At 37.9% G+C, this 24,871-nt stretch overlaps 1 protein-coding gene across 1 annotated transcript in view; it reads left to right on the top strand.

Moving 5' to 3' along the window:
- The window catches only part of LOC106591582 (fibronectin type III domain-containing protein 3B), a 257,995-nt gene that overhangs the window by 98,778 nt on the left and 134,346 nt on the right, over positions 1-24,871 (top strand). The gene's annotated exons all lie outside the window — the stretch shown is intronic.

Below are 24,871 nucleotides of genomic sequence, written 5' to 3'. Positions count from 1 at the left end.
TAAAGGTAGACCAGGTCAGTGTGTGTATGTAATGTAGTATTTAACTCTCTCTCTAAAGGTAGACCAGGTCAGTGTGTGTATGTAATGTAGTATTTAACTCTCTCTCTCTAAAGGTAGACCAGGTCAGTGTGTGTATGTAATGTAGTATTTAACTCTCTCTAAAGGTAGACCAGGTCAGTGTGTGTATGTAATGTAGTATTTAACTCTCTCTCTCTAAAGGTAGACCAGGTCAGTGTGTGTATGTAATGTAGTATTTAACTCTCTCTCTCTCAAAGGTAGACCAGGTCAGTGTGTGTATGTAATGTAGTATTTAACTCTCTCTCTCTAAAGGTAGACCAGGTCAGTGTGTGTATGTAATGTAGTATTTAACTCTCTCTCTCTAAAGGTAGACCAGGTCAGTGTGTGTATGTAATGTAGTATTTAACTCTCTCTCTCTAAAGGTAGACCAGGTCAGTGTGTGTATGTAATGTAGTATTTAACTCTCTCTCTCTAAAGGTAGACCAGGTCAGTGTGTGTATGTAATGTAGTATTTAACTCTCTCTCTCTAAAGGTAGACCAGGTCAGTGTGTGTATGTAATGTAGTATTTAACTCTCTCTCTCTAAAGGTAGACCAGGTCAGTGTGTGTATGTAATGTAGTATTTAACTCTCTCTCTCAAAGGTAGACCAGGTCAGTGTGTGTATGTAATGTAGTATTTAACTCTCTCTCTCTAAAGGTAGACCAGGTCAGTGTGTGTATGTAATGTAGTATTTAACTCTCTCTCTCTAAAGGTAGACCAGGTCAGTGTGTGTATGTAATGTAGTATTTAACTCTCTCTCTCTAAAGGTAGACCAGGTCAGTGTGTGTATGTAATGTAGTATTTAACTCTCTCTAAAGGTAGACCAGGTCAGTGTGTGTATGTAATGTAGTATTTAACTCTCTCTCTCTAAAGGTAGACCAGGTCAGTGTGTGTATGTAATGTAGTATTTAACTCTCTCTCTAAAGGTAGACCAGGTCAGTGTGTGTATGTAATGTAGTATTTAACTCTCTCTCTCTAAAGGTAGACCAGGTCAGTGTGTGTATGTAATGTAGTATTTAACTCTCTCTAAAGGTAGACCAGGTCAGTGTGTGTATGTAATGTAGTATTTAACTTCTCTCTCTAAAGGTAGACCAGGTCAGTGTGTGTATGTAATGTAGTATTTAACTCTCTCTCTCTAAAGGTAGACCAGGTCAGTGTGTGTATGTAATGTAGTATTTAACTCTCTCTCTCTAAAGGTAGACCAGGTCAGTGTGTGTATGTAATGTAGTATTTAACTCTCTAAAGGTAGACCAGGTCAGTGTGTGTATGTAATGTAGTATTTAACTCTCTCTCTCTAAAGGTAGACCAGGTCAGTGTGTGTATGTAATGTAGTATTTAACTCTCTCTCTCTAAAGGTAGACCAGGTCAGTGTGTGTATGTAATGTAGTATTTAACTCTCTCTAAAGGTAGACCAGGTCAGTGTGTGTATGTAATGTAGTATTTAACTCTCTCTCTCTAAAGGTAGACCAGGTCAGTGTGTGTATGTAATGTAGTATTTAACTCTCTCTCTAAAGGTAGACCAGGTCAGTGTGTGTATGTAATGTAGTATTTAACTCTCTCTCTCTAAAGGTAGACCAGGTCAGTGTGTGTATGTAATGTAGTATTTAACTCTCTCTCTAAAGGTAGACCAGGTCAGTGTGTGTATGTAATGTAGTATTTAACTCTCTCTCTCTAAAGGTAGACCAGGTCAGTGTGTGTATGTAATGTAGTATTTAACTCTCTCTCTCTAAAGGTAGACCAGGTCAGTGTGTGTATTTAACTCTCTCTAAAGGTAGACCAGGTCAGTGTGTGTATGTAATGTAGTATTTAACTCTCTCTCTCTAAAGGTAGACCAGGTCAGTGTGTGTATGTAATGTAGTATTTAACTCTCTCTCTCTAAAGGTAGACCAGGTCAGTGTGTGTATGTAATGTAGTATTTAACTCTCTCTAAAGGTAGACCAGGTCAGTGTGTGTATGTAATGTAGTATTTAACTCTCTCTCTCTAAAGGTAGACCAGGTCAGTGTGTGTATGTAATGTAGTATTTAACTCTCTCTCTCTAAAGGTAGACCAGGTCAGTGTGTGTATGTAATGTAGTATTTAACTCTCTCAAAGGTAGACCAGGTCAGTGTGTGTATGTAATGTAGTATTTAACTCTCTCTCTCTAAAGGTAGACCAGGTCAGTGTGTGTATGTAATGTAGTATTTAACTCTCTCTCTAAAGGTAGACCAGGTCAGTGTGTGTATGTAATGTAGTATTTAACTCTCTCTCTCTAAAGGTAGACCAGGTCAGTGTGTGTATGTAATGTAGTATTTAACTCTCTCTCTCTAAAGGTAGACCAGGTCAGTGTGTGTATGTAATGTAGTATTTAACTCTCTCTCTCTAAAGGTAGACCAGGTCAGTGTGTGTATGTAATGTAGTATTTAACTCTCTCTCTCTAAAGGTAGACCAGGTCAGTGTGTGTATGTAATGTAGTATTTAACTCTCTCTCTCTAAAGGTAGACCAGGTCAGTGTGTGTATGTAATGTAGTATTTAACTCTCTCTCTCTCTAAAGGTAGACCAGGTCAGTGTGTGTATGTAATGTAGTATTTAACTCTCTCTAAAGGTAGACCAGGTCAGTGTGTGTATGTAATGTAGTATTTAACTCTCTCTCTAAAGGTAGACCAGGTCAGTGTGTGTATGTAATGTAGTATTTAACTCTCTCTAAAGGTAGACCAGGTCAGTGTGTGTATGTAATGTAGTATTTAACTCTCTCTAAAGGTAGACCAGGTCAGTGTGTGTATGTAATGTAGTATTTAACTCTCTCTCTCTCTAAAGGTAGACCAGGTCAGTGTGTGTATGTAATGTAGTATTTAACTCTCTCTCTCTAAAGGTAGACCAGGTCAGTGTGTGTATGTAATGTAGTATTTAACTCTCTCTAAAGGTAGACCAGGTCAGTGTGTGTATGTAATGTAGTATTTAACTCTCTCTCTCTAAAGGTAGACCAGGTCAGTGTGTGTATGTAATGTAGTATTTAACTCTCTCTAAAGGTAGACCAGGTCAGTGTGTGTATGTAATGTAGTATTTAACTCTCTCTCTCTAAAGGTAGACCAGGTCAGTGTGTGTATGTAATGTAGTATTTAACTCTCTCTCTCTAAAGGTAGACCAGGTCAGTGTGTGTATGTAGTATTAACTCTCTCTAAAGGTAGACCAGGTCAGTGTGTGTATGTAATGTAGTATTTAACTCTCTCTCTCTAAAGGTAGACCAGGTCAGTGTGTGTATGTAATGTAGTATTTAACTCTCTCTAAAGGTAGACCAGGTCAGTGTGTGTATGTAATGTAGTATTTAACTCTCTCTCTCTAAAGGTAGACCAGGTCAGTGTGTGTATGTAATGTAGTATTTAACTCTCTCTCTCTAAAGGTAGACCAGGTCAGTGTGTGTATGTAATGTAGTATTTAACTCTCTCTCTCTAAAGGTAGACCAGGTCAGTGTGTGTATGTAATGTAGTATTTAACTCTCTCTCTCTAAAGGTAGACCAGGTCAGTGTGTGTATGTAATGTAGTATTTAACTCTCTCTCTCTAAAGGTAGACCAGGTCAGTGTGTGTATGTAATGTAGTATTTAACTCTCTCTCTCTAAAGGTAGACCAGGTCAGTGTGTGTATGTAATGTAGTATTTAACTCTCTCTCTCTAAAGGTAGACCAGGTCAGTGTGTGTATGTAATGTAGTATTTAACTCTCTCTCTAAAGGTAGACCAGGTCAGTGTGTGTATGTAATGTAGTATTTAACTCTCTCTAAAGGTAGACCAGGTCAGTGTGTGTATGTAATGTAGTATTTAACTCTCTCTCTCTCTAAAGGTAGACCAGGTCAGTGTGTGTATGTAATGTAGTATTTAACTCTCTCTAAAGGTAGACCAGGTCAGTGTGTGTATGTAATGTAGTATTTAACTCTCTCTCTCTAAAGGTAGACCAGGTCAGTGTGTGTATGTAATGTAGTATTTAACTCTCTCTCTCTAAAGGTAGACCAGGTCAGTGTGTGTATGTAATGTAGTATTTAACTCTCTCTCTCTAAAGGTAGACCAGGTCAGTGTGTGTATGTAATGTAGTATTTAACTCTCTCTCTCTAAAGGTAGACCAGGTCAGTGTGTGTATGTAATGTAGTATTTAACTCTCTCTCTCTAAAGGTAGACCAGGTCAGTGTGTGTATGTAATGTAGTATTTAACTCTCTCTCTCTAAAGGTAGACCAGGTCAGTGTGCTGTATGTAATGTAGTATTTAACTCTCTAAAGGTAGACCAGGTCAGTGTGTGTATGTAATGTAGTATTTAACTCTCTCTCTCTAAAGGTAGACCAGGTCAGTGTGTGTATGTAATGTAGTATTTAACTCTCTCTAAAGGTAGACCAGGTCAGTGTGTGTATGTAATGTAGTATTTAACTCTCTCTCTAAAGGTAGACCAGGTCAGTGTGTGTATGTAATGTAGTATTTAACTCTCTCTCTCTAAAGGTAGACCAGGTCAGTGTGTGTATGTAATGTAGTATTTAACTCTCTAAAGGTAGACCAGGTCAGTGTGTGTATGTAATGTAGTATTTAACTCTCTCTCTCTAAAGGTAGACCAGGTCAGTGTGTGTATGTAATGTAGTATTTAACTCTCTCTCTAAAGGTAGACCAGGTCAGTGTGTGTATGTAATGTAGTATTTAACTCTCTCTCTCTAAAGGTAGACCAGGTCAGTGTGTGTATGTAATGTAGTATTTAACTCTCTCTCTAAAGGTAGACCAGGTCAGTGTGTGTATGTAATGTAGTATTTAACTCTCTCTCTCTAAAGGTAGACCAGGTCAGTGTGTGTATGTAATGTAGTATTTAACCTCTCTAAAGGTAGACCAGGTCAGTGTGTGTATGTAATGTAGTATTTAACTCTCTCTCTCTAAAGGTAGACCAGGTCAGTGTGTGTATTTAACTCTCTCTAAAGGTAGACCAGGTCAGTGTGTGTATGTAATGTAGTATTTAACTCTCTCTCTCTAAAGGTAGACCAGGTCAGTGTGTGTATGTAATGTAGTATTTAACTCTCTAATGGTAGACCAGGTCAGTGTGTGTATGTAATGTAGTATTTAACTCTCTCTCTCTAAAGGTAGACCAGGTCAGTGTGTGTATGTAATGTAGTATTTAACTCTCTCTCTCTAAAGGTAGACCAGGTCAGTGTGTGTATGTAATGTAGTATTTAACTCTCTCTAAAGGTAGACCAGGTCAGTGTGTGTATGTAATGTAGTATTTAACTCTCTCTCTCTAAAGGTAGACCAGGTCAGTGTGTGTATGTAATGTAGTATTTAACTCTCTCTCTCTAAAGGTAGACCAGGTCAGTGTGTGTATGTAATGTAGTATTTAACTCTCTAAAGGTAGACCAGGTCAGTGTGTGTATGTAATGTAGTATTTAACTCTCTAAAGGTAGACCAGGTCAGTGTGTGTATGTAATGTAGTATTTAACTCTCTCTCTCTAAAGGTAGACCAGGTCAGTGTGTGTATGTAATGTAGTATTTAACTCTCTCTAAAGGTAGACCAGGTCAGTGTGTGTATGTAATGTAGTATTTAACTCTCTCTCTCTAAAGGTAGACCAGGTCAGTGTGTGTATGTAATGTAGTATTTAACTCTCTCTAAAGGTAGACCAGGTCAGTGTGTGTATGTAATGTAGTATTTAACTCTCTCTCTCTAAAGGTAGACCAGGTCAGTGTGTGTATGTAATGTAGTATTTAACTCTCTCTCTCTAAAGGTAGACCAGGTCAGTGTGTGTATGTAATGTAGTATTTAACTCTCTCTCTCTAAAGGTAGACCAGGTCAGTGTGTGTATGTAATGTAGTATTTAACTCTCTCTCTCTAAAGGTAGACCAGGTCAGTGTGTGTATGTAATGTAGTATTTAACTCTCTCTCTCTAAAGGTAGACCAGGTCAGTGTGTGTATGTAATGTAGTATTTAACTCTCTCTCTCTAAAGGTAGACCAGGTCAGTGTGTGTATGTAATGTAGTATTTAACTCTCTCTAAAGGTAGACCAGGTCAGTGTGTGTATGTAATGTAGTATTTAACTCTCTCTAAAGGTAGACCAGGTCAGTGTGTGTATGTAATGTAGTATTTAACTCTCTCTAAAGGTAGACCAGGTCAGTGTGTGTATGTAATGTAGTATTTAACTCTCTAAAGGTAGACCAGGTCAGTGTGTGTATGTAATGTAGTATTTAACTCTCTCTCTCTAAAGGTAGACCAGGTCAGTGTGTGTATGTAATGTAGTATTTAACTCTCTCTCTCTAAAGGTAGACCAGGTCAGTGTGTGTATGTAATGTAGTATTTAACTCTCTCTCTCTAAAGGTAGACCAGGTCAGTGTGTGTATTTAACTCTCTCTAAAGGTAGACCAGGTCAGTGTGTGTATGTAATGTAGTATTTAACTCTCTCTCTCTAAAGGTAGACCAGGTCAGTGTGTGTATGTAATGTAGTATTTAACTCTCTAAAGGTAGACCAGGTCAGTGTGTGTATGTAATGTAGTATTTAACTCTCTCTCTCTAAAGGTAGACCAGGTCAGTGTGTGTATGTAATGTAGTATTTAACTCTCTCTCTCTAAAGGTAGACCAGGTCAGTGTGTGTATGTAATGTAGTATTTAACTCTCTCTCAAAGGTAGACCAGGTCAGTGTGTGTATGTAATGTAGTATTTAACTCTCTCTCTCTAAAGGTAGACCAGGTCAGTGTGTGTATGTAATGTAGTATTTAACTCTCTCTCTCTAAAGGTAGACCAGGTCAGTGTGTGTATGTAATGTAGTATTTAACTCTCTCTCTCTAAAGGTAGACCAGGTCAGTGTGTGTATGTAATGTAGTATTTAACTCTCTCTCTCTAAAGGTAGACCAGGTCAGTGTGTGTATGTAATGTAGTATTTAACTCTCTCTCTAAAGGTAGACCAGGTCAGTGTGTGTATGTAATGTAGTATTTAACTCTCTCTCTAAAGGTAGACCAGGTCAGTGTGTGTATGTAATGTAGTATTTAACTCTCTCTAAAGGTAGACCAGGTCAGTGTGTGTATGTAATGTAGTATTTAACTTCTCTCTCTAAAGGTAGACCAGGTCAGTGTGTGTATGTAATGTAGTATTTAACTCTCTCTCTCTAAAGGTAGACCAGGTCAGTGTGTGTATGTAATGTAGTATTTAACTCTCTCTCTCTAAAGGTAGACCAGGTCAGTGTGCTGTATGTAATGTAGTATTTAACTCTCTAAAGGTAGACCAGGTCAGTGTGTGTATGTAATGTAGTATTTAACTCTCTCTCTCTAAAGGTAGACCAGGTCAGTGTGTGTATGTAATGTAGTATTTAACTCTCTCTAAAGGTAGACCAGGTCAGTGTGTGTATGTAATGTAGTATTTAACTCTCTCTAAAGGTAGACCAGGTCAGTGTGTGTATGTAATGTAGTATTTAACTCTCTCTCTCTAAAGGTAGACCAGGTCAGTGTGTGTATGTAATGTAGTATTTAACTCTCTCTCTCTAAAGGTAGACCAGGTCAGTGTGTGTATGTAATGTAGTATTTAACTCTCTCTCTCTAAAGGTAGACCAGGTCAGTGTGTGTATGTAATGTAGTATTTAACTCTCTCTAAAGGTAGACCAGGTCAGTGTGTGTATGTAATGTAGTATTTAACTCTCTCTCTCTAAAGGTAGACCAGGTCAGTGTGTGTATGTAATGTAGTATTTAACTCTCTCTAAAGGTAGACCAGGTCAGTGTGTGTATGTAATGTAGTATTTAACTCTCTCTCTCTAAAGGTAGACCAGGTCAGTGTGTGTATGTAATGTAGTATTTAACTCTCTCTCTCTAAAGGTAGACCAGGTCAGTGTGTGTATGTAATGTAGTATTTAACTCTCTCTAAAGGTAGACCAGGTCAGTGTGTGTATGTAATGTAGTATTTAACTCTCTCTCTCTAAAGGTAGACCAGGTCAGTGTGTGTATGTAATGTAGTATTTAACTCTCTCTAAAGGTAGACCAGGTCAGTGTGTGTATGTAATGTAGTATTTAACTCTCTCTCTCTAAAGGTAGACCAGGTCAGTGTGTGTATGTAATGTAGTATTTAACTCTCTCTCTCTAAAGGTAGACCAGGTCAGTGTGTGTATGTAATGTAGTATTTAACTCTCTCTCTCTAAAGGTAGACCAGGTCAGTGTGTGTATGTAATGTAGTATTTAACTCTCTCTCTAAAGGTAGACCAGGTCAGTGTGTGTATGTAATGTAGTATTTAACTCTCTCTCTCTAAAGGTAGACCAGGTCAGTGTGTGTATGTAATGTAGTATTTAACTCTCTCTCTCTAAAGGTAGACCAGGTCAGTGTGTGTATGTAATGTAGTATTTAACTCTCTCTAAAGGTAGACCAGGTCAGTGTGTGTATGTAATGTAGTATTTAACTCTCTCTCTAAAGGTAGACCAGGTCAGTGTGTGTATGTAATGTAGTATTTAACTCTCTCTCTCTAAAGGTAGACCAGGTCAGTGTGTGTATGTAATGTAGTATTTAACTCTCTCTAAAGGTAGACCAGGTCAGTGTGTGTATGTAATGTAGTATTTAACTCTCTCTCTCTAAAGGTAGACCAGGTCAGTGTGTGTATGTAATGTAGTATTTAACTCTCTCTCTCTAAAGGTAGACCAGGTCAGTGTGTGTATGTAATGTAGTATTTAACTCTCTCTCTCTAAAGGTAGACCAGGTCAGTGTGTGTATGTAATGTAGTATTTAACTGCTCTCTCTCTAAAGGTAGACCAGGTCAGTGTGTGTATGTAATGTAGTATTTAACTCTCTCTCTAAAGGTAGACCAGGTCAGTGTGTGTATGTAATGTAGTATTTAACTCTCTCTCTAAAGGTAGACCAGGTCAGTGTGTGTATGTAATGTAGTATTTAACTCTCTCTCTCTAAAGGTAGACCAGGTCAGTGTGTGTATGTAATGTAGTATTTAACTCTCTCTCTAAAGGTAGACCAGGTCAGTGTGTGTATGTAATGTAGTATTTAACTCTCTCTCTCTAAAGGTAGACCAGGTCAGTGTGTGTATGTAATGTAGTATTTAACTCTCTCTCTAAAGGTAGACCAGGTCAGTGTGTGTATGTAATGTAGTATTTAACTCTCTCTCTCTAAAGGTAGACCAGGTCAGTGTGTGTATGTAATGTAGTATTTAACTCTCTCTCTAAAGGTAGACCAGGTCAGTGTGTGTATGTAATGTAGTATTTAACTCTCTCTCTCTAAAGGTAGACCAGGTCAGTGTGTGTATGTAATGTAGTATTTAACTCTCTCTCTAAAGGTAGACCAGGTCAGTGTGTGTATGTAATGTAGTATTTAACTCTCTCTCTCTAAAGGTAGACCAGGTCAGTGTGTGTATGTAATGTAGTATTTAACTCTCTCTCTAAAGGTAGACCAGGTCAGTGTGTGTATGTAATGTAGTATTTAACTCTCTCTCTCTAAAGGTAGACCAGGTCAGTGTGTGTATGTAATGTAGTATTTAACTCTCTCTCTCTAAAGGTAGACCAGGTCAGTGTGTGTATGTAATGTAGTATTTAACTCTCTCTCTCAAAGGTAGACCAGGTCAGTGTGTGTATGTAATGTAGTATTTAACTCTCTCTCTCTAAAGGTAGACCAGGTCAGTGTGTGTATGTAATGTAGTATTTAACTCTCTCTAAAGGTAGACCAGGTCAGTGTGTGTATGTAATGTAGTATTTAACTCTCTCTCTAAAGGTAGACCAGGTCAGTGTGTGTATGTAATGTAGTATTTAACTCTCTCTCTCTAAAGGTAGACCAGGTCAGTGTGTGTATGTAATGTAGTATTTAACTCTCTCTCTCTAAAGGTAGACCAGGTCAGTGTGTGTATGTAATGTAGTATTTAACTCTCTCTCTAAAGGTAGACCAGGTCAGTGTGTGTATGTAATGTAGTATTTAACTCTCTCTCTAAAGGTAGACCAGGTCAGTGTGTGTATGTAATGTAGTATTTAACTCTCTCTCTCTAAAGGTAGACCAGGTCAGTGTGTGTATGTAATGTAGTATTTAACTCTCTCTCTAAAGGTAGACCAGGTCAGTGTGTGTATGTAATGTAGTATTTAACTCTCTCTCTCTAAAGGTAGACCAGGTCAGTGTGTGTATGTAATGTAGTATTTAACTCTCTCTCTCTAAAGGTAGACCAGGTCAGTGTGTGTATGTAATGTAGTATTTAACTCTCTCTCTCTAAAGGTAGACCAGGTCAGTGTGTGTATGTAATGTAGTATTTAACTCTCTCTCTCTAAAGGTAGACCAGGTCAGTGTGTGTATGTAATGTAGTATTTAACTCTCTCTAAAGGTAGACCAGGTCAGTGTGTGTATGTAATGTAGTATTTAACCTCTCTCTCTAAAGGTAGACCAGGTCAGTGTGTGTATGTAATGTAGTATTTAACTCTCTCTCTCTAAAGGTAGACCAGGTCAGTGTGTGTATGTAATGTAGTATTTAACTCTCTCTCTCTAAAGGTAGACCAGGTCAGTGTGTGTATGTAATGTAGTATTTAACTCTCTCTCTAAAGGTAGACCAGGTCAGTGTGTGTATGTAATGTAGTATTTAACTCTCTCTCTCTAAAGGTAGACCAGGTCAGTGTGTGTATGTAATGTAGTATTTAACTCTCTCTCTCTAAAGGTAGACCAGGTCAGTGTGTGTATGTAATGTAGTATTTAACTCTCTCTCTCTAAAGGTAGACCAGGTCAGTGTGTGTATGTAATGTAGTATTTAACTCTCTCTCTAAAGGTAGACCAGGTCAGTGTGTGTATGTAATGTAGTATTTAACTCTCTCTCTCTAAAGGTAGACCAGGTCAGTGTGTGTATGTAATGTAGTATTTAACTCTCTCTCTAAAGGTAGACCAGGTCAGTGTGTGTATGTAATGTAGTATTTAACTCTCTCTCTCTAAAGGTAGACCAGGTCAGTGTGTGTATGTAATGTAGTATTTAACTCTCTCTCTAAAGGTAGACCAGGTCAGTGTGTGTATGTAATGTAGTATTTAACTCTCTCTCTCTAAAGGTAGACCAGGTCAGTGTGTGTATGTAATGTAGTATTTAACTCTCTCTCTAAAGGTAGACCAGGTCAGTGTGTGTATGTAATGTAGTATTTAACTCTCTCTAAAGGTAGACCAGGTCAGTGTGTGTATGTAATGTAGTATTTAACTCTCTCTCTCTAAAGGTAGACCAGGTCAGTGTGTGTATGTAATGTAGTATTTAACTCTCTCTCAAAGGTAGACCAGGTCAGTGTGTGTATGTAATGTAGTATTTAACTCTCTCTCTAAAGGTAGACCAGGTCAGTGTGTGTATGTAATGTAGTATTTAACTCTCTCTCTCTAAAGGTAGACCAGGTCAGTGTGTGTATGTAATGTAGTATTTAACTCTCTCTCTCTAAAGGTAGACCAGGTCAGTGTGTGTATGTAATGTAGTATTTAACTCTCTCTCTAAAGGTAGACCAGGTCAGTGTGTGTATGTAATGTAGTATTTAACTCTCTCTAAAGGTAGACCAGGTCAGTGTGTGTATGTAATGTAGTATTTAACTCTCTCTCTCTAAAGGTAGACCAGGTCAGTGTGTGTATGTAATGTAGTATTTAACTCTCTCTAAAGGTAGACCAGGTCAGTGTGTGTATGTAATGTAGTATTTAACTTCTCTCTCTAAAGGTAGACCAGGTCAGTGTGTGTATGTAATGTAGTATTTAACTCTCTCTCTCTAAAGGTAGACCAGGTCAGTGTGTGTATGTAATGTAGTATTTAACTCTCTCTCTCTAAAGGTAGACCAGGTCAGTGTGTGTATGTAATGTAGTATTTAACTCTCTAAAGGTAGACCAGGTCAGTGTGTGTATGTAATGTAGTATTTAACTCTCTCTCTCTAAAGGTAGACCAGGTCAGTGTGTGTATGTAATGTAGTATTTAACTCTCTCTCTCTAAAGGTAGACCAGGTCAGTGTGTGTATGTAATGTAGTATTTAACTCTCTCTAAAGGTAGACCAGGTCAGTGTGTGTATGTAATGTAGTATTTAACTCTCTCTCTCTAAAGGTAGACCAGGTCAGTGTGTGTATGTAATGTAGTATTTAACTCTCTCTAAAGGTAGACCAGGTCAGTGTGTGTATGTAATGTAGTATTTAACTCTCTCTCTCTAAAGGTAGACCAGGTCAGTGTGTGTATGTAATGTAGTATTTAACTCTCTCTAAAGGTAGACCAGGTCAGTGTGTGTATGTAATGTAGTATTTAACTCTCTCTCTCTAAAGGTAGACCAGGTCAGTGTGTGTATGTAATGTAGTATTTAACTCTCTCTCTCAAAGGTAGACCAGGTCAGTGTGTGTATGTAATGTAGTATTTAACTCTCTCTCTCTAAAGGTAGACCAGGTCAGTGTGTGTATGTAATGTAGTATTTAACTCTCTCTCTCTAAAGGTAGACCAGGTCAGTGTGTGTATGTAATGTAGTATTTAACTCTCTCTAAAGGTAGACCAGGTCAGTGTGTGTATGTAATGTAGTATTTAACTCTCTCTCTCTAAAGGTAGACCAGGTCAGTGTGTGTATGTAATGTAGTATTTAACTCTCTCTCTCTCTAAAGGTAGACCAGGTCAGTGTGTGTATGTAATGTAGTATTTAACTCTCTCTCTCTAAAGGTAGACCAGGTCAGTGTGTGTATGTAATGTAGTATTTAACTCTCTCTAAAGGTAGACCAGGTCAGTGTGTGTATGTAATGTAGTATTTAACTCTCTCTCTAAAGGTAGACCAGGTCAGTGTGTGTATGTAATGTAGTATTTAACTCTCTCTCTCTAAAGGTAGACCAGGTCAGTGTGTGTATGTAATGTAGTATTTAACTCTCTCTCTCTAAAGGTAGACCAGGTCAGTGTGTGTATGTAATGTAGTATTTAACTCTCTCTCTCTAAAGGTAGACCAGGTCAGTGTGTGTATGTAATGTAGTATTTAACTCTCTCTCTAAAGGTAGACCAGGTCAGTGTGTGTATGTAATGTAGTATTTAACTCTCTCTCTCTAAAGGTAGACCAGGTCAGTGTGTGTATGTAATGTAGTATTTAACTCTCTCTAAAGGTAGACCAGGTCAGTGTGTGTATGTAATGTAGTATTTAACTCTCTCTCTCTAAAGGTAGACCAGGTCAGTGTGTGTATGTAATGTAGTATTTAACTCTCTCTCTCTAAAGGTAGACCAGGTCAGTGTGTGTATGTAATGTAGTATTTAACTCTCTCTCTCTAAAGGTAGACCAGGTCAGTGTGTGTATGTAATGTAGTATTTAACTTCTCTCTCTAAAGGTAGACCAGGTCAGTGTGTGTATGTAATGTAGTATTTAACTCTCTCTCTCTAAAGGTAGACCAGGTCAGTGTGTGTATGTAATGTAGTATTTAACTCTCTCTCTAAAGGTAGACCAGGTCAGTGTGTGTATGTAATGTAGTATTTAACTCTCTCTAAAGGTAGACCAGGTCAGTGTGTGTATGTAATGTAGTATTTAACTCTCTCTCTCTAAAGGTAGACCAGGTCAGTGTGTGTATGTAATGTAGTATTTAACTCTCTCTAAAGGTAGACCAGGTCAGTGTGTGTATGTAATGTAGTATTTAACTCTCTCTCTCTAAAGGTAGACCAGGTCAGTGTGTGTATGTAATGTAGTATTTAACTCTCTCTCCTCTAAAGGTAGACCAGGTCAGTGTGTGTATGTAATGTAGTATTTAACTCTCTCTCTCTAAAGGTAGACCAGGTCAGTGTGTGTATGTAATGTAGTATTTAACTCTCTCTCTCTAAAGGTAGACCAGGTCAGTGTGTGTATGTAATGTAGTATTTAACTCTCTCTCTCTAAAGGTAGACCAGGTCAGTGTGTGTATGTAATGTAGTATTTAACTCTCTCTCTCTAAAGGTAGACCAGGTCAGTGTGTGTATGTAATGTAGTATTTAACTCTCTCTAAAGGTAGACCAGGTCAGTGTGTGTATGTAATGTAGTATTTAACTCTCTCTCTCTAAAGGTAGACCAGGTCAGTGTGTGTATGTAATGTAGTATTTAACTCTCTCTCTAAAGGTAGACCAGGTCAGTGTGTGTATGTAATGTAGTATTTAACTCTCTCTCTAAAGGTAGACCAGGTCAGTGTGTGTATGTAATGTAGTATTTAACTCTCTCTCTCTAAAGGTAGACCAGGTCAGTGTGTGTATGTAATGTAGTATTTAACTCTCTCTAAAGGTAGACCAGGTCAGTGTGTGTATGTAATGTAGTATTTAACTCTCTCTCTCTAAAGGTAGACCAGGTCAGTGTGTGTATGTAATGTAGTATTTAACTCTCTCTCTAAAGGTAGACCAGGTCAGTGTGTGTATGTAATGTAGTATTTAACTCTCTCTCTCTAAAGGTAGACCAGGTCAGTGTGTGTATGTAATGTAGTATTTAACTCTCTCTCTAAAGGTAGACCAGGTCAGTGTGTGTATGTAATGTAGTATTTAACTCTCTCTCTCTAAAGGTAGACCAGGTCAGTGTGTGTATGTAATGTAGTATTTAACTCTCTCTCTAAAGGTAGACCAGGTCAGTGTGTGTATGTAATGTAGTATTTAACTCTCTCTCTCTAAAGGTAGACCAGGTCAGTGTGTGTATTGTAACTCTCTCTAAAGGTAGACCAGGTCAGTGTGTGTATGTAATGTAGTATTTAACTCTCTCTCTCTAAAGGTAGACCAGGTCAGTGTGTGTATGTAATGTAGTATTTAACTCTCTCAATGGTAGACCAGGTCAGTGTGTGTATGTAATGTAGTATTTAACTCTCTCTCTCTAAAGGTAGACCAGGTCAGTGTGTGTATGTAATGTAGTATTTAACTCTCTCTCTCTAAAGGTAGACCAGGTCAGTGTGTGTATGTAATGTAGTATTTAACTCTCTCTCTCTAAAGGTAGACCAGGTCAGTGTGTGTATGTAATGTAGTATTTAACTCTCTCTCTCTAAAGGTAGACCAGGTCAGTGTGTGTATGTAATGTAGTATTTAACTCTCTCTCTCTAAAGGTAGACCAGGTCAGTGTGTGTATGTAATGTAGTATTTAACTCTCTCTCTCTAAAGGTAGACCAGGTCAGTGTGTGTATGTAATGTAGTATTTAACTCTCTCTCTAAAGGTAGACCAGGTCAGTGTGTGTATGTAATGTAGTATTTAACTCTCTCTCTAAAGGTAGACCAGGTCAGTGTGTGTATGTAATGTAGTATTTAACTCTCTCTAAAGGTAGACCAGGTCAGTGTGTGTATGTAATGTAGTATTTAACTTCTCTCTCTAAAGGTAGACCAGGTCAGTGTGTGTATGTAATGTAGTATTTAACTCTCTCTCTCTAAAGGTAGACCAGGTCAGTGTGTGTATGTAATGTAGTATTTAACTCTCTCTAAAGGTAGACCAGGTCAGTGTGTGTATGTAATGTAGTATTTAACTTCTCTCTCTAAAGGTAGACCAGGTCAGTGTGTGTATGTAATGTAGTATTTAACTCTCTCTCTCTAAAGGTAGACCAGGTCAGTGTGTGTATGTAATGTAGTATTTAACTCTCTAAAGGTAGACCAGGTCAGTGTGTGTATGTAATGTAGTATTTAACTCTCTCTCTCTAAAGGTAGACCAGGTCAGTGTGTGTATGTAATGTAGTATTTAACTCTCTCTAAAGGTAGACCAGGTCAGTGTGTGTATGTAATGTAGTATTTAACTCTCTCTCTCTAAAGGTAGACCAGGTCAGTGTGCTTATGTAATGTAGTATTTAACTCTCTAAAGGTAGACCAGGTCAGTGTGTGTATGTAATGTAGTATTTAACTCTCTCTCTCTAAAGGTAGACCAGGTCAGTGTGTGTATGTAATGTAGTATTTAACTCTCTCTAAAGGTAGACCAGGTCAGTGTGTGTATGTAATGTAGTATTTAACTCTCTCTCTCTAAAGGTAGACCAGGTCAGTGTGTGTATGTAATGTAGTATTTAACTCTCTCTCTCTAAAGGTAGACCAGGTCAGTGTGTGTATGTAATGTAGTATTTAACTCTCTCTAAAGGTAGACCAGGTCAGTGTGTGTATGTAATGTAGTATTTAACTCTCTCTCTCTAAAGGTAGACCAGGTCAGTGTGTGTATGTAATGTAGTATTTAACTCTCTCTCTCTAAAGGTAGACCAGGTCAGTGTGTGTATGTAATGTAGTATTTAACTCTCTCTCTCTAAAGGTAGACCAGGTCAGTGTGTGTATGTAATGTAGTATTTAACTCTCTCTCTAAAGGTAGACCAGGTCAGTGTGTGTATGTAATGTAGTATTTAACTCTCTCTCTCTAAAGGTAGACCAGGTCAGTGTGTGTATGTAATGTAGTATTTAACTCTCTCTCTCTAAAGGTAGACCAGGTCAGTGTGTGTATGTAATGTAGTATTTAACTCTCTCTAAAGGTAGACCAGGTCAGTGTGTGTATGTAATGTAGTATTTAACTCTCTCTCTAAAGGTAGACCAGGTCAGTGTGTGTATGTAATGTAGTATTTAACTCTCTCTCTCTAAAGGTAGACCAGGTCAGTGTGTGTATGTAATGTAGTATTTAACTCTCTCTCAAAGGTAGACCAGGTCAGTGTGTGTATGTAATGTAGTATTTAACTCTCTCTCTCTAAAGGTAGACCAGGTCAGTGTGTGTATGTAATGTAGTATTTAACTCTCTCTCTCTAAAGGTAGACCAGGTCAGTGTGTGTATGTAATGTAGTATTTAACTCTCTCTCTCTAAAGGTAGACCAGGTCAGTGTGTGTATTTAACTCTCTCTAAAGGTAGACCAGGTCAGTGTGTGTATGTAATGTAGTATTTAACTCTCTCTAAAGGTAGACCAGGTCAGTGTGTGTATGTAATGTAGTATTTAACTCTCTCTCTAAAGGTAGACCAGGTCAGTGTGTGTATGTAATGTAGTATTTAACTCTCTCTCTCTAAAGGTAGACCAGGTCAGTGTGTGTATGTAATGTAGTATTTAACTCTCTCTCTAAAGGTAGACCAGGTCAGTGTGTGTATGTAATGTAGTATTTAACTCTCTCTCTCTAAAGGTAGACCAGGTCAGTGTGTGTATGTAATGTAGTATTTAACTCTCTCTCTCTAAAGGTAGACCAGGTCAGTGTGTGTATGTAATGTAGTATTTAACTCTCTAATGGTAGACCAGGTCAGTGTGTGTATGTAATGTAGTATTTAACTCTCTCTCTCTAAAGGTAGACCAGGTCAGTGTGTGTATGTAATGTAGTATTTAACTCTCTCTCTAAAGGTAGACCAGGTCAGTGTGTGTATGTAATGTAGTATTTAACTCTCTCTCTCTAAAGGTAGACCAGGTCAGTGTGTGTATGTAATGTAGTATTTAACTCTCTCTCTAAAGGTAGACCAGGTCAGTGTGTGTATGTAATGTAGTATTTAACTCTCTCTCTCTAAAGGTAGACCAGGTCAGTGTGTGTATGTAATGTAGTATTTAACTCTCTCTCTAAAGGTAGACCAGGTCAGTGTGTGTATGTAATGTAGTATTTAACTCTCTCTCTCTAAAGGTAGACCAGGTCAGTGTGTGTATGTAATGTAGTATTTAACTCTCTCTCTAAAGGTAGACCAGGTCAGTGTGTGTATGTAATGTAGTATTTAACTCTCTCTCTCTAAAGGTAGACCAGGTCAGTGTGTGTATGTAATGTAGTATTTAACTCTCTCTCTAAAGGTAGACCAGGTCAGTGTGTGTATGTAATGTAGTATTTAACTCTCTCTAAAGGTAGACCAGGTCAGTGTGTGTATGTAATGTAGTATTTAACTCTCTCTCTCTAAAGGTAGACCAGGTCAGTGTGTGTATGTAATGTAGTATTTAACTCTCTAAAGGTAGACCAGGTCAGTGTGTGTATGTAATGTAGTATTTAACTCTCTCTCTAAAGGTAGACCAGGTCAGTGTGTGTATGTAATGTAGTATTTAACTCTCTCTCTCTAAAGGTAGACCAGGTCAGTGTGTGTATGTAATGTAGTATTTAACTCTCTCTCTCTAAAGGTAGACCAGGTCAGTGTGTGTATGTAATGTAGTATTTAACTCTCTCTCTCTAAAGGTAGACCAGGTCAGTGTGTGTATGTAATGTAGTATTTAACTCTCTCTAAAGGTAGACCAGGTCAGTGTGTGTATGTAATGTAGTATTTAACTCTCTCTCTCTAAAGGTAGACCAGGTCAGTGTGTGTATGTAATGTAGTATTTAACTCTCTCTCTCTCAAAGGTAGACCAGGTCAGTGTGTGTATGTAATGTAGTATTTAACTCTCTCTCTCTAAAGGTAGACCAGGTCAGTGTGTGTATGTAATGTAGTATTTAACTCTCTAATGGTAGACCAGGTCAGTGTGTGTATGTAATGTAGTATTTAACTCTCTCTCTAAAGGTAGACCAGGTCAGTGTGTGTATGTAATGTAGTATTTAACTCTCTCTCTCTAAAGGTAGACCAGGTCAGTGTGTGTATGTAATGTAGTATTTAACTCTCTCTCTCTAAAGGTAGACCAGGTCAGTGTGTGTATGTAATGTAGTATTTAACTCTCTCTCTAAAGGTAGACCAGGTCAGTGTGTGTATGTAATGTAGTATTTAACTCTCTCTAAAGGTAGACCAGGTCAGTGTGTGTATGTAATGTAGTATTTAACTCTCTCTCTCTCTAAAGGTAGACCAGGTCAGTGTGTGTATGTAATGTAGTATTTAACTCTCTCTAAAGGTAGACCAGGTCAGTGTGTGTATGTAATGTAGTATTTAACTTTCTCTCTCTAAAGGTAGACCAGGTCAGTGTGTGTATGTAATGTAGTATTTAACTCTCTCTCTCTAAAGGTAGACCAGGTCAGTGTGTGTATGTAATGTAGTATTTAACTCTCTCTCTCTAAAGGTAGACCAGGTCAGTGTGCTTATGTAATGTAGTATTTAACTCTCTAAAGGTAGACCAGGTCAGTGTGTGTATGTAATGTAGTATTTAACTCTCTCTCTCTAAAGGTAGACCAGGTCAGTGTGTGTATGTAATGTAGTATTTAACTCTCTCTCTCTAAAGGTAGACCAGGTCAGTGTGCTGTATGTAATGTAGTATTTAACTCTCTAAAGGTAGACCAGGTCAGTGTGTGTATGTAATGTAGTATTTAACTCTCTCTCTCTAAAGGTAGACCAGGTCAGTGTGTGTATGTAATGTAGTATTTAACTCTCTCTAAAGGTAGACCAGGTCAGTGTGTGTATGTAATGTAGTATTTAACTCTCTCTCTCTAAAGGTAGACCAGGTCAGTGTGCTTATGTAATGTAGTATTTAACTCTCTAAAGGTAGACCAGGTCAGTGTGTGTATGTAATGTAGTATTTAACTCTCTCTCTCTAAAGGTAGACCAGGTCAGTGTGTGTATGTAATGTAGTATTTAACTCTCTCTAAAGGTAGACCAGGTCAGTGTGTGTATGTAATGTAGTATTTAACTCTCTCTCTCTAAAGGTAGACCAGGTCAGTGTGTGTATGTAATGTAGTATTTAACTCTCTCTCTCTAAAGGTAGACCAGGTCAGTGTGTGTATGTAATGTAGTATTTAACTCTCTCTAAAGGTAGACCAGGTCAGTGTGTGTATGTAATGTAGTATTTAACTCTCTCTCTCTAAAGGTAGACCAGGTCAGTGTGTGTATGTAATGTAGTATTTAACTCTCTCTAAAGGTAGACCAGGTCAGTGTGTGTATGTAATGTAGTATTTAACTCTCTCTCTCTAAAGGTAGACCAGGTCAGTGTGTGTATGTAATGTAGTATTTAACTCTCTCTCTCTCTAAATGTAGACCAGGTCAGTGTGTGTATGTAATGTAGTATTTAACTCTCTCTCTCTAAAGGTAGACCAGGTCAGTGTGTGTATGTAATGTAGTATTTAACTCTCTCTCTAAAGGTAGACCAGGTCAGTGTGTGTATGTAATGTAGTATTTAACTCTCTCTCTCTAAAGGTAGACCAGGTCAGTGTGTGTATGTAATGTAGTATTTAACTCTCTCTCTAAAGGTAGACCAGGTCAGTGTGTGTATGTAATGTAGTATTTAACTCTCTCTCTCTAAAGGTAGACCAGGTCAGTGTGTGTATGTAATGTAGTATTTAACTCTCTAAAGGTAGACCAGGTCAGTGTGTGTATGTAATGTAGTATTTAACTCTCTCTCTCTAAAGGTAGACCAGGTCAGTGTGTGTATGTAATGTAGTATTTAACTCTCTCTCTCTAAAGGTAGACCAGGTCAGTGTGTGTATTTAACTCTCTCTAAAGGTAGACCAGGTCAGTGTGTGTATGTAATGTAGTATTTAACTCTCTCTCTCTAAAGGTAGACCAGGTCAGTGTGTGTATGTAATGTAGTATTTAACTCTCTAATGGTAGACCAGGTCAGTGTGTGTATGTAATGTAGTATTTAACTCTCTCTCTCTAAAGGTAGACCAGGTCAGTGTGTGTATGTAATGTAGTATTTAACTCTCTCTCTAAAGGTAGACCAGGTCAGTGTGTGTATGTAATGTAGTATTTAACTCTCTCTCTCTAAAGGTAGACCAGGTCAGTGTGTGTATGTAATGTAGTATTTAACTCTCTCTCTCTAAAGGTAGACCAGGTCAGTGTTTGTATGTAATGTAGTATTTAACTCTCTCTCTCTAAAGGTAGACCAGGTCAGTGTGTGTATGTAATGTAGTATTTAACTCTCTCTCTAAAGGTAGACCAGGTCAGTGTGTGTATGTAATGTAGTATTTAACTCTCTCTCTAAAGGTAGACCAGGTCAGTGTGTGTATGTAATGTAGTATTTAACTCTCTCTCTCTAAAGGTAGACCAGGTCAGTGTGTGTATGTAATGTAGTATTTAACTCTCTCTCTAAAGGTAGACCAGGTCAGTGTGTGTATGTAATGTAGTATTTAACGCTCTCTCTCTAAAGGTAGACCAGGTCAGTGTGTGTATGTAATGTAGTATTTAACTCTCTCTAAAGGTAGACCAGGTCAGTGTGTGTATGTAATGTAGTATTTAACTCTCTCTCTCTAAAGGTAGACCAGGTCAGTGTGTGTATGTAATGTAGTATTTAACTCTCTCTAAAGGTAGACCAGGTCAGTGTGTGTATGTAATGTAGTATTTAACTCTCTCTCTAAAGGTAGACCAGGTCAGTGTGTGTATGTAATGTAGTATTTAACTCTCTCTCTCTAAAGGTAGACCAGGTCAGTGTGTGTATGTAATGTAGTATTTAACTCTCTCTCTCTAAAGGTAGACCAGGTCAGTGTGTGTATGTAATGTAGTATTTAACTCTCTCTAAAGGTAGACCAGGTCAGTGTGTGTATGTAATGTAGTATTTAACTCTCTCTCTCTAAAGGTAGACCAGGTCAGTGTGTGTATGTAATGTAGTATTTAACTCTCTCTCTCTCAAAGGTAGACCAGGTCAGTGTGTGTATGTAATGTAGTATTTAACTCTCTCTAAAGGTAGACCAGGTCAGTGTGTGTATGTAATGTAGTATTTAACTTTCTCTCTCTAAAGGTAGACCAGGTCAGTGTGTGTATGTAATGTAGTATTTAACTCTCTCTCTCTAAAGGTAGACCAGGTCAGTGTGTGTATGTAATGTAGTATTTAACTCTCTCTCTCTAAAGGTAGACCAGGTCAGTGTGCTTATGTAATGTAGTATTTAACTCTCTAAAGGTAGACCAGGTCAGTGTGTGTATGTAATGTAGTATTTAACTCTCTCTCTCTAAAGGTAGACCAGGTCAGTGTGTGTATGTAATGTAGTATTTAACTCTCTCTAAAGGTAGACCAGGTCAGTATGTGTATGTAATGTAGTATTTAACTCTCTCTCTCTAAAGGTAGACCAGGTCAGTGTGCTGTATGTAATGTAGTATTTAACTCTCTAAAGGTAGACCAGGTCAGTGTGTGTATGTAATGTAGTATTTAACTCTCTCTCTCTAAAGGTAGACCAGGTCAGTGTGTGTATGTAATGTAGTATTTAACTCTCTCTCTCTAAAGGTAGACCAGGTCAGTGTGTGTATGTAATGTAGTATTTAACTCTCTCTAAAGGTAGACCAGGTCAGTGTGTGTATGTAATGTAGTATTTAACTCTCTCTCTCTAAAGGTAGACCAGGTCAGTGTGTGTATGTAATGTAGTATTTAACTCTCTCTCTCTCTAAAGGTAGACCAGGTCAGTGTGTGTATGTAATGTAGTATTTAACTCTCTCTCTCTAAAGGTAGACCAGGTCAGTGTGTGTATGTAATGTAGTATTTAACTCTCTAATGGTAGACCAGGTCAGTGTGTGTATGTAATGTAGTATTTAACTCTCTCTAAAGGTAGACCAGGTCAGTGTGTGTATGTAATGTAGTATTTAACTTTCTCTCTCTAAAGGTAGACCAGGTCAGTGTGTGTATGTAATGTAGTATTTAACTCTCTCTCTCTAAAGGTAGACCAGGTCAGTGTGCTTATGTAATGTAGTATTTAACTCTCTAAAGGTAGACCAGGTCAGTGTGTGTATGTAATGTAGTATTTAACTCTCTCTCTCTCAAAGGTAGACCAGGTCAGTGTGTGTATGTAATGTAGTATTTAACTCTCTCTCTCTAAAGGTAGACCAGGTCAGTGTGTGTATGTAATGTAGTATTTAACTCTCTCTCTCTAAAGGTAGACCAGGTCAGTGTGTGTATGTAATGTAGTATTTAACTCTCTCTCTCTAAAGGTAGACCAGGTCAGTGTGTGTATGTAATGTAGTATTTAACTCTCTCTCTCTAAAGGTAGACCAGGTCAGTGTGTGTATGTAATGTAGTATTTAACTCTCTCTCTCTAAAGGTAGACCAGGTCAGTGTGTGTATGTAATGTAGTATTTAACTCTCTCTCTCTCTAAAGGTAGACCAGGTCAGTGTGTGTATGTAATGTAGTATTTAACTCTCTCTAAAGGTAGACCAGGTCAGTGTGTGTATGTAATGTAGTATTTAACTCTCTCTCTAAAGGTAGACCAGGTCAGTGTGTGTATGTAATGTAGTATTTAACTCTCTCTAAAGGTAGACCAGGTCAGTGTGTGTATGTAATGTAGTATTTAACTCTCTCTCTCTAAAGGTAGACCAGGTCAGTGTGTGTATGTAATGTAGTATTTAACTCTCTCTCTCTAAAGGTAGACCAGGTCAGTGTGTGTATGTAATGTAGTATTTAACTCTCTCTCTCTAAAGGTAGACCAGGTCAGTGTGTGTATGTAATGTAGTATTTAACTCTCTCTCTCTCTAAAGGTAGACCAGGTCAGTGTGTGTATGTAATGTAGTATTTAACTCTCTCTAATGGTAGACCAGGTCAGTGTGTGTATGTAATGTAGTATTTAACTCTCTCTAAAGGTAGACCAGGTCAGTGTGTGTATGTAATGTAGTATTTAACTCTCTCTCTAAAGGTAGACCAGGTCAGTGTGTGTATGTAATGTAGTATTTAACTCTCTCTCTCTAAAGGTAGACCAGGTCAGTGTGTGTATGTAATGTAGTATTTAACTCTCTCTCTAAAGGTAGACCAGGTCAGTGTGTGTATGTAATGTAGTATTTAACTCTCTCTCTCTAAAGGTAGACCAGGTCAGTGTGTGTATGTAATGTAGTATTTAACTCTCTCTCTAAAGGTAGACCAGGTCAGTGTGTGTATGTAATGTAGTATTTAACTCTCTCTCTAAAGGTAGACCAGGTCAGTGTGTGTATTTAACTCTCTCTAAAGGTAGACCAGGTCAGTGTGTGTATGTAATGTAGTATTTAACTCTCTAATGGTAGACCAGGTCAGTGTGTGTATGTAATGTAGTATTTAACTCTCTCTCTCTAAAGGTAGACCAGGTCAGTGTGTGTATGTAATGTAGTATTTAACTCTCTCTCTCTAAAGGTAGACCAGGTCAGTGTGTGTATGTAATGTAGTATTTAACTCTCTCTCTCTCTAAATGTAGACCAGGTCAGTGTGTGTATGTAATGTAGTATTTAACTCTCTCTAAAGGTAGACCAGGTCAGTGTGTGTATGTAATGTAGTATTTAACTCTCTCTCTCTAAAGGTAGACCAGGTCAGTGTGTGTATGTAATGTATTATTTAAGTCTCTCTCTCTCTAAAGGTAGACCAGGTCAGTGTGTGTATGTAATGTAGTATTTAACTCTCTCTCTCTAAAGGTAGACCAGGTCAGTGTGTGTGTATGTAATGTAGTATTTAACTCTCTCTAAAGGTAGACCAGGTCAGTGTGTGTATGTAATGTAGTATTTAACTCTCTCTCTCTAAAGGTAGACCAGGTCAGTGTGTGTATGTAATGTAGTATTTAACTCTCTAATAGTAGACCAGGTCAGTGTGTGTATGTAATGTAGTATTTAACTCTCTCTCTCTAAAGGTAGACCAGGTCAGTGTGTGTATGATAATGTAGTATTTAACTCTCTCTCTCTAAAGGTAGACCAGGTCAGTGTGTGTATGTAATGTAGTATTTAACTCTCTCTCTCTAAAGGTAGACCAGGTCAGTGTGTGTATGTAATGTAGTATTTATCTCTCTAATGGTAGACCAGGTCAGTGTGTGTATGTAATGTAGTATTTAACTCTCTCTAAAGGTAGACCAGGTCAGTGTGTGTATGTAATGTAGTATTTAACTCTCTAATGGTAGACCAGGTCAGTGTGTGTATGTAATGTAGTATTTAACTCTCTCTCTAAAGGTAGACCAGGTCAGTGTGTGTATGTAATGTAGTATTTAACTCTCTCTCTCTCTAATAAGTAGACCAGGTCAGTGTGTGTATGTAATGTAGTATTTAACTCTCTCTCTCTAAAGGTAGACCAGGTCAGTGTGTGTATGTAATGTAGTATTTAACTCTCTCTCTCTCTAATAATAGACCAGGTCAGTGTGTGTATGTAATGTAGTATTTAACTCTCTCTCTCTCTCTCTAAAGGTAGACCAGGTCAGTGTGTGTATGTAATGTAGTATTTAACTCTCTCTCT

This window comes from Salmo salar, chromosome 17 (genome assembly GCF_965601325.2).
Source record: "Salmo salar chromosome 17, fSalSal1, whole genome shotgun sequence".
Taxonomy (NCBI): Eukaryota; Metazoa; Chordata; class Actinopteri; order Salmoniformes; family Salmonidae; genus Salmo; species Salmo salar.
This window is presented reverse-complemented; position numbering and strand designations above follow the sequence as displayed.